Raw genomic sequence first — 16,222 nt, forward strand, 5'->3', positions numbered from 1 at the left:
CGTACAGTTTATTGCTTGCTCTGCTAGACTCTTTTATTTTCCAAGGAAAGATTTTGCAGAGCAGCAAATTCTAGTTTTCATGAAGGTATCACATGTATGTTAACAATTATAACTCCTGTCATTTATACTGGCTTTGGGAACAGGAACCAATTATATGCTCATTAGATTTTGTTATTACACTTACCACTTTCTATGTTTTTCATCTACACATGGCTTTTTAATGTGAGTAGACTATTTCCAACTGCACCTGAAGGCAGCAGGAAAGGAGGGGATTTCCTCTCCCCTGGTCATCTCTTATGAGAGACAAAATGTCATTAAAAAGACACACTGCTGCTCTTATTGCTCTTTAATAACTGTAACACACGTACACTCGCTTTGTTCTGCACATCTGTTTGCTCCCTCCAGATGTCAGCTGTCTTCTCCATACAAACTGGGTTTTGACTAAACTGTTGACTAAACTGTTTGACATCAGCTATTGCTTTTAAGTGCCTTTCCAAAAATGTATCATCGGTGAATGTGACGTTTCTGTACGGACACAAAGGAAAGACGGAGGTGATGAACAAACCTCACTGCAGCACATTATACTGTATATAATTATAAATAACATATTATAAACTTTATCTATATAGCAGTAGCAGTTAGTGTTGCTTTACAATAAAATCAGACATTTAAAATACAGAGTAAAATAAACTCATGGCATGTAAATGGCATGAGCACAGATAAGCATTATATTTTGGTAGTTGTTAGTCACACCACATTTTATATAGATATAACTATCATCTGCATGAAAATAGAAAAGGATATTATGTCTATAAGGTGGTCGGGCAAGAGGAAAATCTAAAAAAGGATTGGACCCGGCACTGAGCCTTGGTGCACCCCGCAGTGAACATTGGTCATACCAAGGCAACTATTAGAGTTTCAGCAAAAAGTATTTTCAAAATTAAAAGCTCTTTTCATTCTGAATGGCCTTTTTCAGAATGTTGTTGTCTATTATTATTTCTATGCAGCATATAAGAAGCAGTTTGAAGACTTGAAGACTTTATCACTGGTAAAGGCAGAGCTAATTTTAGCTATAACTGCTGGGAGTGTAATTTAACGATACAATGTAATGTAAAAGTACAAGACTGATGATATGTAGTTGCAAAGATGCCAACCACCTGTAGATGTTAACAGATGTTAGCAACCACCATCGGATTTTAGGGATAGCGTCACCAGGTTTTCCGGCCTTTTAACAAGACACCCTCTTCTAAGGCAGGCTCCCCAATCACTTGTGTTGTTAAGGGCTCAATTTATTGTTATTATTATTATTATTATAAATCTGACAACAAGAATCACCTCCTAAATCCCATTATGTAGTATTTTCAAATGTTCATAACTGGTGCAGACGACTAAATGTCAGGTATTGCAGTGATTGTTTCCACTTCACTGGAAACGATTTGGTGTGCCTTGTAAATTGCGCGCTCACGCGGGGTAGTCCTGGCCAGCCCAGAATCCCGGTGCGCTCGCTCCCGCGTCTCTCTGGTGGAAAAAACTGCAGCGGCCACGAAGAGAGAGAGAGAGAGGGGGGGGAGAGAGAGAGGGGGAGAGAGAGAGAGAGAGAGAGAGAAAGAGAGAGAGGGAGAGAGAGAGCGAGGAGCCGTGTATGAAAACACCCACAGACACTGACGAGGAGCCGAGCCACACACGGACTTTTTTCGCTCATTCCTGCCGAGGACGACGCTGTCAAAGTCGGGATTAATGTCTGCTGGGAGGCGGCAGCAGCGGGCGTGTGGAAGGTAAGAGAAAAGTTCAGCTAAGAGCTTTTTCCTTTGCCCCCAAATTGAAAGTGTCTCAGCCACAAGTCTCGTCACTTCACCTCCGTCTGCCAAGTTGCAGTTTGCGCCGCAGCCCCGTGTCTGTAGCGACGAGCTAACTGCGCCGCGTTGCTCCGTTTGCGCCAAATGTCACGTTATTGGGAGAAGTTTAGCTGGAGCGAAGTGGCTGCTCTTCGTCGCGTGGCCGCGGATCGACTGCTGCTGCCGCTGTCACTGCGCACCGAGCCACCGAGGAACTAACTGTGCCCGGGGTTTGGTTATGGCTAAAGTGAATTCAGCGCACGCCGGGTTTCGGAGACGAGTCCGCGCACAACTTGTCGGTGTTTACAGAGCAGCACAGACAGTTTCACTGACCGCTACTACCGACCACACCGGGGCCCCAGGGTCCACCGGGGTCTTACACAGGGGACCTCCGAGAGATGCGTGTACTTGAGACTTACTAAAACAGCCTAAATGTTAGTAAAGGGGCTGAGGTCGTGACCAGAGAAGAGTGGGGAGAGGTCTGTCTCCTACCTGCACAACACGTGCCAACACCAGGTTATATGCAACAACAACATCAACTAATATTCCAATTGTTAATAATCAATTTAAAATACTTTATTCGTACCCAAAGGAGCAATTCAGTGCAAGCAGGAGAGCACAGACATTCATCCACACATATAAAATGCTAAATACTGACAATTACTTAAACAAACCAAAACAAATACGTCACATTAGTAAGTGCCTTCCCAAGGATGGATAAAGTACAAGTGCATTCATCAATGTTAATGGGCGATCGATCCCTTGCACTGTAGCATTATTCCTATTCTTATTTATTGTTGTTGTTATTTAACTGTAATTTGTCATCACATTGTCCCCAAATGGGTGTGACCTGTTTCATCTTCATTTTCTGTCTTCACTGTGGGTTTCCAAACAATCTGACCTACATACAAATGTTCCCATCAGTCGATATCGACACATCATTCCTTTCAGGTTTGAAGAGCGATTTGTGCTCCTGCGTGAAGGTTGTGGTGTCAACTCCTCTTGATGAACAGAGAATGACAACTAGCAAAACATTTTACAAATCGGAGGGAGAACAATCATGTCTTATGCTTTCTCACTGTACTTGCACAATGCCTGTGCCTTTTATCACCATGTAATCGATATATATATTGGTCTTTTGTTACATTGCTATTAATGAAAATGATATCCTGGTTGATTTTATTTTATACCCTATTTGATCGGTGTTTGTGTAAAATCTTTCATAGGTGTAGTTTCTCCTTAGAACTACTTTTGCAGGTGTAGGGGATCAACCTCTTTTATCGTACTTTTCTACCCAAGACCTGTCTTCAGCATGTTTTCTACAAATCAGTGCTGTGTGGAATTTTCTTGAAAAAATAGCCTCTTAAAATTTCCATTTATTGTCACTTAAAATGGAGATTGAGCGTGAAGGCTGTGACAACTGATGACAGAAATCAGTTTTTTTTATGCAGATCTGAGATTGAGGTTGTAAGTTGTATTTTTTCTGAAGGTGATACTTTCACCTGTCAACATCTGTGGTCTCAGGTTAGTGCTGAAACGTTAGGTCAGTTCAAGGTTAAAAATAAATCCTATTGTGTAGTAAGTTTAGTGATAGTGAAATAGTATCTGAAACTTAGTTCTGCTTCCTGTTATTCTGATGCACTGTTACACACTGCTTGAAAGAACATTTAACATTAAAAGCTCTGGTTTTTTGTCCAGATGAGGATATGAACATTTTGTAATGACCGACAGTCCAAAACACATATTTTCGCTTTACTGCTGTGTTAAAACAGCAAATTCTAAAATTTGAAAATGCCTATATAGATAAATATTTGGCACAAAATAATTGTCAGTTTGTTAAGTGTCATTGTCCAAATGTCAGTGCCAGTAACATTAGTTCATGTTCAAAGTTGAACTATGATTTCTTATATTAGTGGCTTGGGATTTTTGTGGTAATGCATTTATAATTATCTAAAAAAAAACAGTATTCAACAACTGATTTGTACATCATGTACCACCATGGCAACTGTTGCAACTTTGCAACAAGCTCTCCTGAAGCTATTTGTCTGGGATTTGGATTACTGACTAATTAAATCATCGACTGATAACTTCAGTTTAAGGTTGAGGAGAGAGGCTTGAAAATGAGCTGTGGTGAGCACAAGATGTTTTGTAGTTTCCTACTACTAGTGTGTCTTTTCTCAGATATTACACATCACAGTATGGGTCAGACGCTGGGTGGGTTGTCGATGATGGTCTTAAGATAGACAATTTAGCTTTACAGACAAAGCATCAGACCTCAGCTAACCGCACTCTTCCAATTGTCATTGGGATTCTGCTGAAATCCACAGTATCCGTTATTTTCCCTCAGTTGTAAAAGTACCGAACTCTTGTTCATGTGAAGAATGTGTTTGTGAAAGTGAAACGATCCTCAGTGTCAGTGTCACAAGTTCAGGCCAGTGAGAGTTGAAGTACATTACCACTGTAAACCTCAGTCCATTCAAAGCTGTCCGAGGGCAGGCGTCTGAAATTGTTACTTCTTCACCTGTGTAAAGGCGGATATGGAGGTGGGGGGTGGTTTTACCAGGATTTCAGATTTGCTAGTCCCAAAAGTATGTGGGACAAATATTTGTCTGATTGTTTCCTATATTTCTGAACCGTGGACATACCTGACATTCTTTGTGGAGAACAACAGGAAGATCATGGTTTGTGTTGGTCTTGGTCTTTTGGTTATGCAGAACTATAAGAAGCTCCTAGCGTGTGACAGTTTGAAGGATACACATGTCTGACAGTTTGAAGGATACACGCATCAATGGTCAGAATAGTTCATGATGTTTATTTTACGGCAGCTGCTCGGCTGTCGCTAGTATTTTATTTACCTTTCACCTTTCTGTTTGTCTATCACAAACATTCAGAGATGCAATATTGATCCATGCTATTACAGTGTCCTGCAGGGTTTTCGATACCGTTTTAAGATGTGATCGCTTTGCTTAGACATATTTGAGAGAGTCTTTTAACCATCTGTTGGAAAACTTCCATCTGAAAAGGTTGATATATTCTTGTTGAACACAAGTACCAGTGTAACTTTGCTCTTTTACAAAGTGTTATATCATGGGTTAGGGTCAGTAGCTTTATTATGTTTTTCGGCTAGAAAATGCATATTATGTGACCTTAAGGAACTCTGGGCATGTTTGTGCCGATGTAAACAGGAAGCAGATTTAAAGCAAAACTATGAATGAAAAAAACAATGGTGAAAAATAAGAGTACACATTTCTTTTCTTGGATTTCTTTTCTTCGGCAACGTGGTGGAACTGTCACTAAAAGTCAGTGTTTACAACGTTTTGTCTTCACCGCTGGTTAGGTAAGATAAGAACCAATCAGGAAGCGAATGCAGGTGACTGATCATTTCAAAACATCTGTTTTTCTGTCAGTACTACAACGCAATACCAAGTGTTTCCAAACTTCTCCATCAGAGGAGCTCAGAAAGTAGTGTGGACAGAAGGTGTAAATGTAGGAACAGTGATGTGTTTTAAAACTAAAACGTAGTCGTGTGAAAAATGTGAAAATAAATTCATGACGAGGAAGAATGAGTTTGTCTCCTGACATCTTTACAGCAAAAACTAACAATGTAAAAAGCGAGCACTAACTTAAGTGTACTTCAGGACGTAGCCATCACTCAGAGAAGTTAAAAGTGAGTCCTATAAGGATTTTGGCTCACTTCATCAGTTGACATATTTATTTTACTTGTTCCTCTTTCCTAATTTCTGTGTGCACAGTGAAAAACAATAACCTGTGTTTCATTTTTCGAAATTTTGAATGATAATGGTCCAATATTATGGGGAAAAAAAGCCACCACAGAGTCTAATCCTCCAGGAACCCAGGGGAAATCTTGAGTGAGGTAAAAGAGATAACATAAATGTGACAAAGTAAATTACAGTTTCCATTACAATAGACTCGAATTGTGTTGTAAAGGACTATCATAGGTGACTCATTGGCCTGGAGGCGTATCGTGAAATAGCATTACATTGAGATGTTAAAAATCTGTCCCTTCACATTGTGAGTTGGCAAGAAAGTAGTTTCTGTTTGCCAGAAAGATCAAAAAGTCCCAAACCTTTTCCTGGACTGAGGCCTATCAATATTTGTTTAGGAAGTGTTGTCACGATAATGAAATAATGACTGATACCTTCTTAAATATCTCAATACCCATACTGAAACAATAAAACAGTCATGAACAAGGAGGTCCAATGAGTCATATGTGTGCAGTCTACTTTAGGGCATTGCTGTAATGTGCTGGCAATTACCATAAAGTGCTAGACATACAGTTAAGGTAAGTAAAGTACCTGATTTCAAAATATTTTAACTGAGCAAGGAAAAAATAAAACGTGTATCAGAAATTAAAATAGTTATCACCTCACATTCGAACCCTGTCATAACTGACTCCAGTAAACTGTATTATTAGTTTTCCTGTTACACATTTAGAGCTAGCTGAGATCTCGTCAGATGACTTGTATTACATCCGTAATTCCAAAATTGTTTGTTGGCAAAAATATTTATCAAATATTTGTTTTGGATAAAATTAAGTGACATAAATAATAGATACTTGTGTGGTTGACAGAGTGAATGTGAATGTGTTGGTCCTGAAACAGATCTATGAAGGAAGTGTCATGTGACTCCCTGACCCTTGACCTCTCCCCCTTGCCCTGAGCCAGGGCTTCAGCTAGGTAACAGGTGTGACCTAGAGGTTAAGGAGTACACACACACACACACACACACACACACACACACACACACACACACACACACACACACACACACACACACACACACAAGCACACTCAGACACACAATTACATACTCTCTCTTGATGTTGGGCCGGTTTCTATAGAACAGCAGTGATACACATACCATATTAAAATCGTAACTAATCCAGGTTCATGCTTCTCCATATCTGAAGGGTCTTTGAAAAAGAGATCACGACAAATGATCTTAATGAAATGTAGTGTTGCTCTTCACACACTTCAATAAAATTATACCCTTTTTTTTTGATAATAGGTTTGTTAAAAATATATAATTTGAGGTATTGTTAATTAGAAACGAGGTATAAAGTTCGACATAACGCACCAACATAACTTTACATCTCCCAACTCTACTACTCCATTTCTCAAATGTCACTCTCTTTTTGGTGAACAACACTGTTCCCCTTTCACACCAACAGGTATTTGACCATGTAGTTGCCCCTTCAGCTAAATATCCCAGGTTTTAGAAGGTCATTGGAGCCTGATAAAGTGCAGTTTGGGCTGGAAGCCATGTCTACAAACTTCAGCTCTGCCTGCAATCAAAACAGAGCTGGAGCCCAGTCTCATTTTGTTTTTGGATCTCTGCTCTTGATATGATTTGTGTTGGCAGCCCCAGGTCATGGCTTATAGTGAGCACATTTTACAGTTACCAGGCAATAACATCGCACCTTCCAAAAGTCAGGGTAATGTCATCTGAGCCATCCAGGTGGGAAGATGTCAGAACAAATCAAATTAATGCACTGGAGCCCAGAGCTCAAGCACCAAGATGAATGATGAACTATTTAAAGTTCCTCAACAACAAATCTGGTATGTTATTAATTGGATTATCAAAGGATAATGTTTTTCATTTGAAGCGTATTCCTTCATTAAATCACATTCTTATTTGGGTTTGAGGAATTATGCATCATTGTCAAGCGAAAATATAGTTTGTTTTCAGACTTGTTGCTTGTGACTTTTCATCACATGCAACATTTAGCAATATGCAGTGGTCACAAATAACACAGAAATGCCTTGTTTTGTGTTTTTCTGAAACTCAAGCAGTGATATCCATGTGAGACAACAGACTGGCATCCTGTTTTACTTTGTCCATTGTGGACTAAAGCAAAGCACTTGGTTCATCTTGGTTAACTCCTTGTTAGACAGTGCAGATCCCTGACAAACTTCACAAAGTAGTTGTGCTCTGAAGCAATGGAGGGAATTTTGCCCTGACTGCTGGTACACAGTTTTTAAGGGTTTCTGCAGGGTCTTTAAAAAGCCTAAAATTCAATAATCTGAATTTTAGTCGCTAAAAGTTAAAATATTATGCATAGGTCTTAAATACATCTTAATTGTGATCATGTTCAGTTAACAGTACTTGCAGCGTGCTTTAAAATTAGTTTTATTTTGGTGGCATGCACAGTTTGTAATGTCTCCATGTGTTGTGGTTCTTTGTCAATGACCCAGATATTAGCTCACTGTAACAAAACTACGTGGAACAGATTAGGGCTGTAACGATACTCCAAATCCTTGGTTCGGTTGGGACCTCGGTTTTTGAGCCACAGTTCAGTTCATGCCTTGTTTGTTTTTTTAAGTCGGGTGTAGTGCGTTAGAAAAAACGTGGGGGGAATTTATGGGTTTTATTAAACACCAACATTTGGAACAGTAAAGAGAAGAACACTTTTTTGGTCCACTATTTACTTTAATTGTATTGTATTTGGCTGCAACGCTGTTTACCCATGAAACTCCAAAAGTGTTTTGTGGATTCAAACACTTCACCGACCCCTCCATTGGCATAGTGTCGAGTTGATAATGAGTGAATTAAAACTTTTCAGTGAACTATCCCTTTAAGGAGATAACATCAGACATCAATTTTGTCAAAATCATGAATCCCCAAAAATGACTTTGACCCAAACTTACTAACTTTCAGACGTAATTTTTAACTTGCTGCCATGTTTCATAACCTGACCTGTAAACTACATGCTGATTCGCTGAATAAATTCATCAGGTTGTGTTTAAGGAAAGTACTGGCATTTGATATTTTATGCTGTAAACCGAACTTGCAATGCCTTGACAACAGACAGTAACAAGTTTTATACATAAGGTCAAACATGCATTTAAACTGTAAAATGTGATAAGAGTCTAATACGTTTGGCAATGGCAATATACGTCTTGACTTTGTTTTACCTTGTTGCCCTGCCATTTATTCACTTTGTGAAGAGAGTTGATAAATGTTAAACATTTTCAGTTTGACCTTTTTTAAAGGAATGTTGACTTTGTAAACATTGTCTGGGTATGTCAAGGCTATTGCTCTGCTGATAAGCTATTAGCTATGGTGTTGATCTTGAAAATACAAGTCCAATGAGCTATTAGCTGAGTTAGGTTATTATTTAGTAATGGCTCATATAAAACCTTATGAAATGTGTAACGTAAAGGCACGTCGGCCTGTAGTGAAGATGCTTCTCTCTAACCTACAAACAACTTATTCATGATAGGTTTAGTCTAAAAACAAATACTAAGTGCTGTTCATGAATAAGTTACGATGCATTATCCCAACCAGGGTCTGTACCACTGCTTTAGTTTGCTCTGCATACAAATGAGAGCTATTAGATAGGATGATAACTCTAATGACTGAACTCTGGCTTAAAGTTGTATGCTGCAGTTCACCTCTCAACAAACTTTGTCCATTCACAAGTGTGAATGTTTCTCCTTCTCACAGAGCAGACAGAGTTCAGCTATTCAGCACATCCAGAAGTGACTTAATGGGCCTAAGCTATTGGACTCAGAGATTAAGTGGTGTCAGATATTCTCTGTTTGAACTGAATAGTGGGTGTGGGAAAGACAACTACTACCACCATCATCATCTTCCTGTGAGGTCCACTATTCAAAAGCAGAGGCAGGGCCAGTGGTAACGTAAGGACTTTTCATGGTTGACGTCTTTCAGACACCTCACCTGTCTTCCTAATTGTAAAAAAAACGTTACAGTGTCCTGTTAATGCATGGCTAATAGCTGACTCATGTAGGTCTTACTAGACATTACATTGACTATTTGCTTTTGGTACTTAGCAGAAAGTCTAATGGAAGATAACCTGACAGCATATACAATGAATGCTGTACTATTTTTCATGTCGTTTCACGTTTGTCATTTCACCCTGGCTTGGAGACCATCCACAAACCTGGCTCCAACACCAGTATATGCGTTCGGACTGAATATGAAAGATAATTGTGGGTTTTGGCTGTGGGCAAAGTCACCTCACTTATTTTATTTAAACAGTATTAATGATTGAGGACACATTTTTGAGTGGTTGTTCACACATATACAATCTGTCCTCAAGTAGACTCTCTGACCCTGAAACCAAAGGAGATTCCTTCAAGGGTCCGTCCAGCTGTGATACATTCCAAGCTTGATAAGTTCTGTATTTTCTCAGGCTACAGCCAACTAACAGAGCAGTCGACTTGAACTATGTTGTGATGTTGTTTCTTCTCGTATTTAACACATTCCTATGGCATTTTGTCCCCACAAAAACTCACGAGTATATTATTAGAGAAAGCATAAATGGAGAAAGAATCAATTGCATAATAAATAATAAAATACATATAAGGTTTGTTGTGGTTTTCTTAGTTTGAGAAGCATCCAGGTCAAACAAAGCTGTTGTGTCGGTAACTTAAGTCAACCATGTCATGTCAGATGGGGACATTTAAAGTAAATTGTCATTGTAACAGTCATTATTTGAAGTCTAAGTGGTTTTCATGTACAAAACAAAGCCTATTAGTTCTTCAACAGAAGCTCCAACTTTATAGTCCCACAAACAGAACGGAAGAACAGCTGAATGGTGGATATTCCTCTGTCCAGTACAGGAGGTGCTGTTGCTGAAACAAACACGCAAAAGTTTATTTGAAATTCTTGATATTTTAAAACTTTCCTTACTGAATATTGGAAATATTGTAAACATATATACAATGTTTTTTAATGGTCTTTTAGTGTTTCTGATATACAGTTAAAAGACTAACAAGTTCAAGGGCATCACTTTTGAACAAACCCATTATCCCCAATATCAAAAATCAAAAAAATTCTGAATCAAGTCATCCTGCTACAGCAAATGGACTGGTAACAAAATGGCCATTCATCCTGACTATCAGTTTAATCACATATAGGGCAAATTCAACTTGACAACTTCTTGAGTCACAACATTCAGGGAAGTTATGTTGCGTAATGTTTTTAAACATTGGATTCTTGACGTCAAAAGTCCCAAACCACCATCAAAGAATATATAATGCCTAAATTAGATTGTAGATAATGTAGCCTTTTTTTCTACCATTAATGTTATTATCTTTAAAGGTAACTTTGCAATATATTCTTAACCTTTGAGCACTTAATTAATCGTTGCTTACTTTATTGACATGAAATGTGAAGGTAGAGCCTGAATAAAATGTTCTTTCTTAGAGTTTTGCAATCTGAGCTTCTAATACCTCCTTATGTCTGAGACAGCTCACAGCCTGAGGCTACGAATATGTGGTGGGAGATCAAAATCCCTGGATGTACCTGGTTTCCAATTTAATTTAGAAGAAAGATGCCTCGAAACTCTGTCCCAATGTTCTGCATTTATGGTGATTAAATCCGGATGTGGATGAATATGGGCTAGAGCAAATAACTATGAAATACAAATAAAAATCACTGTCAACACTGCAAACGAAGTGACATGCAGTTGCATGCATAGCCCACCCAGCATGTGTGCACACCTGCACATGCACACTTTATGTTTTCAACACTGTCCACATGTATCTCTGTAGCAGGTGAAAAATATCTCCTGTATCACCTGTGTTACTGCAGTTAGGCTTTTGATCTTGGTGAGTGTTGGCACGTTTCTGGTTCAGTGGCTACTGCTCTTGCGGGATTTGAGTCTCACTGTCTAAGACCCTGACTGACGGTAACACTGGAGACATGTGCTACATCTCCAAACTTTTCCGGTGGGCAGGGAACTGGAAAACTCTCCCGACAAAGCTTGTCAAGTGACAAATGAAAGGATCTTTGCTATACCTTTTATTATTAAGCCATATCTGTGCTTCAGTTGTTTGTCTGGATTTTCAAAAAGGTTTTACATGATCTCTAACATTTTTATTGCCATGATGTTGTTTTGAACTCCATATATGGACAGATAATTCTCCCTGGCAGGATCTGTGATCTATCTACATAAGTATTTGTTTTAGTTAGGGCAAGGCCTCTGTGATTGGTTGTCTATGGTGGGGGTCAAAACAAGACTGCCTTACACAAATGTGTCGAGAGCACAAAGGGATGTTTGCTTTTGGCCATGTTTTAACCTCACTAACTCTGCTGGACTCAGCCTGTATCTTAAAATAACTTGCTACGTGTTCTGCTGAAATCTCTCAGACATACCTTGCTGCTGTAGGACTTGTTTACCATGGTGAAACTGATCTGTCCCTGGTGTTGGAGATTACAGGCCTAGACGGGGGCTACTTGTGTACCTCAGTGCTATCTGGTCGATTTTATCTGAAGCATCAACCTTTCAGGATGAAGTGTGGCAGGTTTGTGGATACGGGTTGTGTGAGTCTGTATGTTTGTTGGGGATCGAATACCATCAGTTACACAACTGTACCAGCAGAAGAAAACTTATAGACGGCTTTTTGGAGGAACATTTTGCAAAATATCCTTTAGTTGCATGGATATATTCAGTATGGTTGTAGGATGTAGAGTCTAAGTATTGAATATGTTTCTTAATTTGCATCTTGACAAGTCTCATAAATTACAGATGACAGAGATGGAGGCTGTGGGTGTGGTGCTTCTCTGCAAATCCACCCTTAATAATGGTTCTTCCTGACACTGCAAATGTGTAAAAGCTTCCTCCACTGTTCTGAAAGCTAAACTAGGTCAACATGACTCACTTATTTCTATTCAAATTCCAAAGCTCTGTTTCTTATCTCTTGTTCATACAGTAAGACCCCTCTTCTTTTTTTGGCATTTTCTAATCTTGTCTTAATTCAGTAGTGAACGGGTCCGACTTTAAATACTGCTGTGCCTCGGCTTTGTTTGAATTAGGCTGTTGGGAACATTGTGTTAAGACCTGTCTTGAAATGTGGACAGAAATATATCGTAACATTATAGTGTGGCTACAAGCCCTTGTAGTTAGCATGCATAAGCTCAAAGGGATAACTTGGGTTCACCATGAATGTGCAACCAAATGTTTTGGTTAGATAGGGTATTGTTTAGATTTTGTGTTAAATCGATACTGTTAAAATGTTACCGGTGCCTAAACGGTTACAGAACCGATAATTATTTCTTTAAAAAAAAAAAGCACAAAATGAAGGTCAACAACAAGAATGGCAATTTATTTGCTAAGGCAAATTTTAAGTTGAAATCCAACATATTAACTATAAACAGTTTAAAGTAAACTTAATTGTAATATATACATAAGTGCAAAACTCATAAACAAAACATAACAAAATCACATAATGAATAAAACTGGTCATCAATTGTCTCCTTACTGGATAGCACTGCCAGCTGATGGGCTCGACACTCTGTAACGTAACCTGACAAACACAGAGCATCCCTCTACTTTCAAATTGTATCTTGAATGTCGCCAGGTGCTTCATTATCTGTAGGCTAACACTTGTGCTACCAGAGTCATCTGGAGAGTGTGTTGCTACCAGAGTTAAGTGTTAACTAGGCACGTGTGGTGATGTTTATGTTGTCTGTAAGCAGTTCAACTATTTCGGTTCAGAGCCGAGAAACCAAAATCTGCTTTGTGATTCGGTCTGGTTGGTAGGATTTCGGAACCCAACCCTTACAGTTGTGCAATATTTGATTTTCAAATTAGGGTCAAGTTCAGTTATGCAGGTAGGCTGTCACAAAGAATGCTTCATCTTTGAAATAATGCTTCCTTCATTCTATATAGGGACAACAACAAAATTAGATTTGGTCTGCACAGATTTGCTGGAACATTGAATTTACTGGCAAAGAGACTAACAATTGTACCTTAAACTGTTTGTCAGTCTGCATTCCGGGGTGGTTAAGACATTATGCAACATTTGTGGTGAAAAGGCATCCCAGAATTCAACACCTCATCACTTGTAAACAAACATCCGCTGACTGACCTTGCCTGACACAGCAAGACTCTTTTCCGCAAATAATCCTGTTGGTGCTGCTCAAATTAAATTTGCCGACTCACCCCATTTTCAAGTGACCCAGCTGAGTGAAGGCACAGCTCAAATTACCTGTTCAATTTACCGACCCCCCTTTCTTTTTAGCCTGTGTACAGACACACACAGTCCACCCACGCTGTCATCTCATTAGCAATATTAGCGCATGCATTATGTTTGTAACAGTAACTCCCATCTGGTTGTGTAAGTAGTTGTTGTTTGGTGCGCGACAAGATGTGGATCACATGAAGATTGAAATGGCAAGAAAACAAACACTCAGACCCTGGCACACGCCCAGGCCCATACCACAGCTATATCAGGCTGGCAGACTGAGGGGGGGGGGGGGGCTCCTGGCTGGATGTTTTTAAGGGATGAGACGAGAGTGACAGTACTGTTTAGAATGATGTGAAAAACAGCACGTCCATTTAAAAAAAATAAAAAATCTAAAAACAGATGTCCCTTTTGAGATGAGAGGAGCAAGGTTTGAAGATTTGGTGTCTGAGCTCACTATTTACATGTGCAACTTCTGTGTGTGTGAGTGAGTGGCTGTGATAGCAGGTGGGTGTCCTGCCCAGATATTGGCATTGTGCCATTTGATTTGGGCCACAGGAGGAGGAGGAGGACAAGGAAGAGGAGGAGTTTGCAGCAGTATGACCCAGAGGACTGTTGATTGACAGGAACAGTGGCTGTGCAGAAACTAGCCAATAAGCATGAGGCGCCACAGCACAATAAGATTCAGTATTCAGTTCAATTTATGATGTCTGCTCCCATTACTGGGACAGCATATTGTAAGATCAAAGCGAAAATACAATGTTCAAACATAAGGATTATTTTCTCCCGTGGGTTTTCTCTGGCACCATTCATTTACACAAAGGAGGAAAGTCTGTTTGTTTTCTTTGTTGAAGAAGTGCAGTTATGTAAATCGACAATTTATATGCTAGACTAGGAGTGGGCTGATCACCAATGGCTCCATCCAAAAAAGACCTACATATTCCTGTATAGCAATTAGGTGGACATCACCCTACCAGAACATACACACATGTATTTACTCTGGCATGCAGGTTTCTCCCTTGTGCCAGCAGATCATCTTCCCCCTGGGCGAGTGCCGGAGTAGAACACCTGCACCGACACGTGATGGGGACTCAGCACAGATCAGAGGACTCTCCGCACTGTGCTCGTTTCTTGTTGCGTCAGAAAAGCATGCTAGCTCTTCAGGGGTGGAGAGAGCAGCGGGAGGAATGTTTGGGAGATGATAATGTTTCTCACATTGTAATGTGTCCCTGCTTGTGTTATCGCTTCTTGCATTGAAATTGTGAAACAGGTTCAGTTGTTGTGAATTGTAAAGAATGTAGAGGGAATCCAAGATGTTTTCGAGTTAGAGAGGCTGTTCACTGAGAAAAAAGGTTGGCCAGCTCTGAAATCATCTGATAAACAATTTCTGGAACTTGCAGAATAATTGAAATGGGGCATAAACTGTCATTGGGTAATAGGTTATATTTTCTTGAAAAAATGTGCACATTGAAAGTCTAAATTAAACATTTATTTCCTGTCATTATCAGTAGAGAAAATAATATTTAAGCCTAAATTATTCCCCAGGTTTTAACTAAAATCTACACAGACACAAGTATCTACCTGCCCTACATCCACCAAACCTCTCTGGTTTTAATTAAAAGCTATCTCTTCTGCACACGCCTCTATGAATCCCCTACTGCATGTCAGCTACTTAAGCAAGACATGCTAATTTACTTTCGCAGTATAAGCAAGAATTAGACTCAGTATAAAAGCATGACAGGAAGGAGGACATGCATATTAATCAGGCTGACTTTCCTCATAACGAGCTTTAATTAAACAGCGTTGTGGATATAATGATTAAAGACTAGTGCAAATATATCGTACAAAATTAGGTCAGCCCGTAGAGTGAGTTTCAGTATATATATAAGGTATTTTACCAATTTGTCATGTTTTTTGCCTCCTCAAAATCATGGTGATGTAGTGATTCTAATTTTACATTTATAGAAGGTAGCTGTAGGTCATTGTTACTCCAACCAGCATAAAGCTCAGAGGAAAGCATAACATACTCGAGAGTTAGATTGCAAAGCATGCTGGATTTTACTCAACACTGTTTGGTTTGCTGAATTTTCTTTCCTACTGATGCCGTTCTTTTTGTCAGCCCAAACAAGCAGCTGTCTGCAAACAACTTACTTTTTATTTAGAGGTTTTAGCTTTGATCTCATTTGCTGTGTCCTCTTACACGCTTGAGTCTGTTTTATCTGAAGTTCACATACAGTACATGGAGACCTCTGATGGGCAGTTGGTAGTTACCTTGTCAGTCAAACCTTTGTGGGGTCTAGAAATTAAACACCCTCAGTTGCAGTTGCAAAATCAGAAGCTGCAGTTTTCTTTCAAGTTTGTACTACAATTTTGTTGACAGTGAAGTGTGACTGGATAGATGGAAAAGCAGGTGTAGGAAACAGATAGTAGGAA

The 16,222-nt window shown here is 39.4% G+C and overlaps 1 protein-coding gene across 1 annotated transcript in view; it reads left to right on the plus strand.

The window, feature by feature from the left end:
• Positions 1–1,592: 1,592 nt before the first annotated feature.
• Positions 1,593–16,222, plus strand: part of peak1 (pseudopodium-enriched atypical kinase 1) — a 100,900-nt gene continuing 86,270 nt past the window's right edge. Inside the window, exon 1 of the mRNA XM_034589241.1 lies at positions 1,593–1,775. The gene's annotated coding sequence lies outside the window, so the exon portion shown is untranslated. The remainder of the gene's footprint in view (positions 1,776–16,222) is intronic.

This window comes from Hippoglossus hippoglossus, chromosome 6, assembly GCF_009819705.1.
Source record: "Hippoglossus hippoglossus isolate fHipHip1 chromosome 6, fHipHip1.pri, whole genome shotgun sequence".
NCBI classification, from domain to species: Eukaryota; Metazoa; Chordata; class Actinopteri; order Pleuronectiformes; family Pleuronectidae; genus Hippoglossus; species Hippoglossus hippoglossus.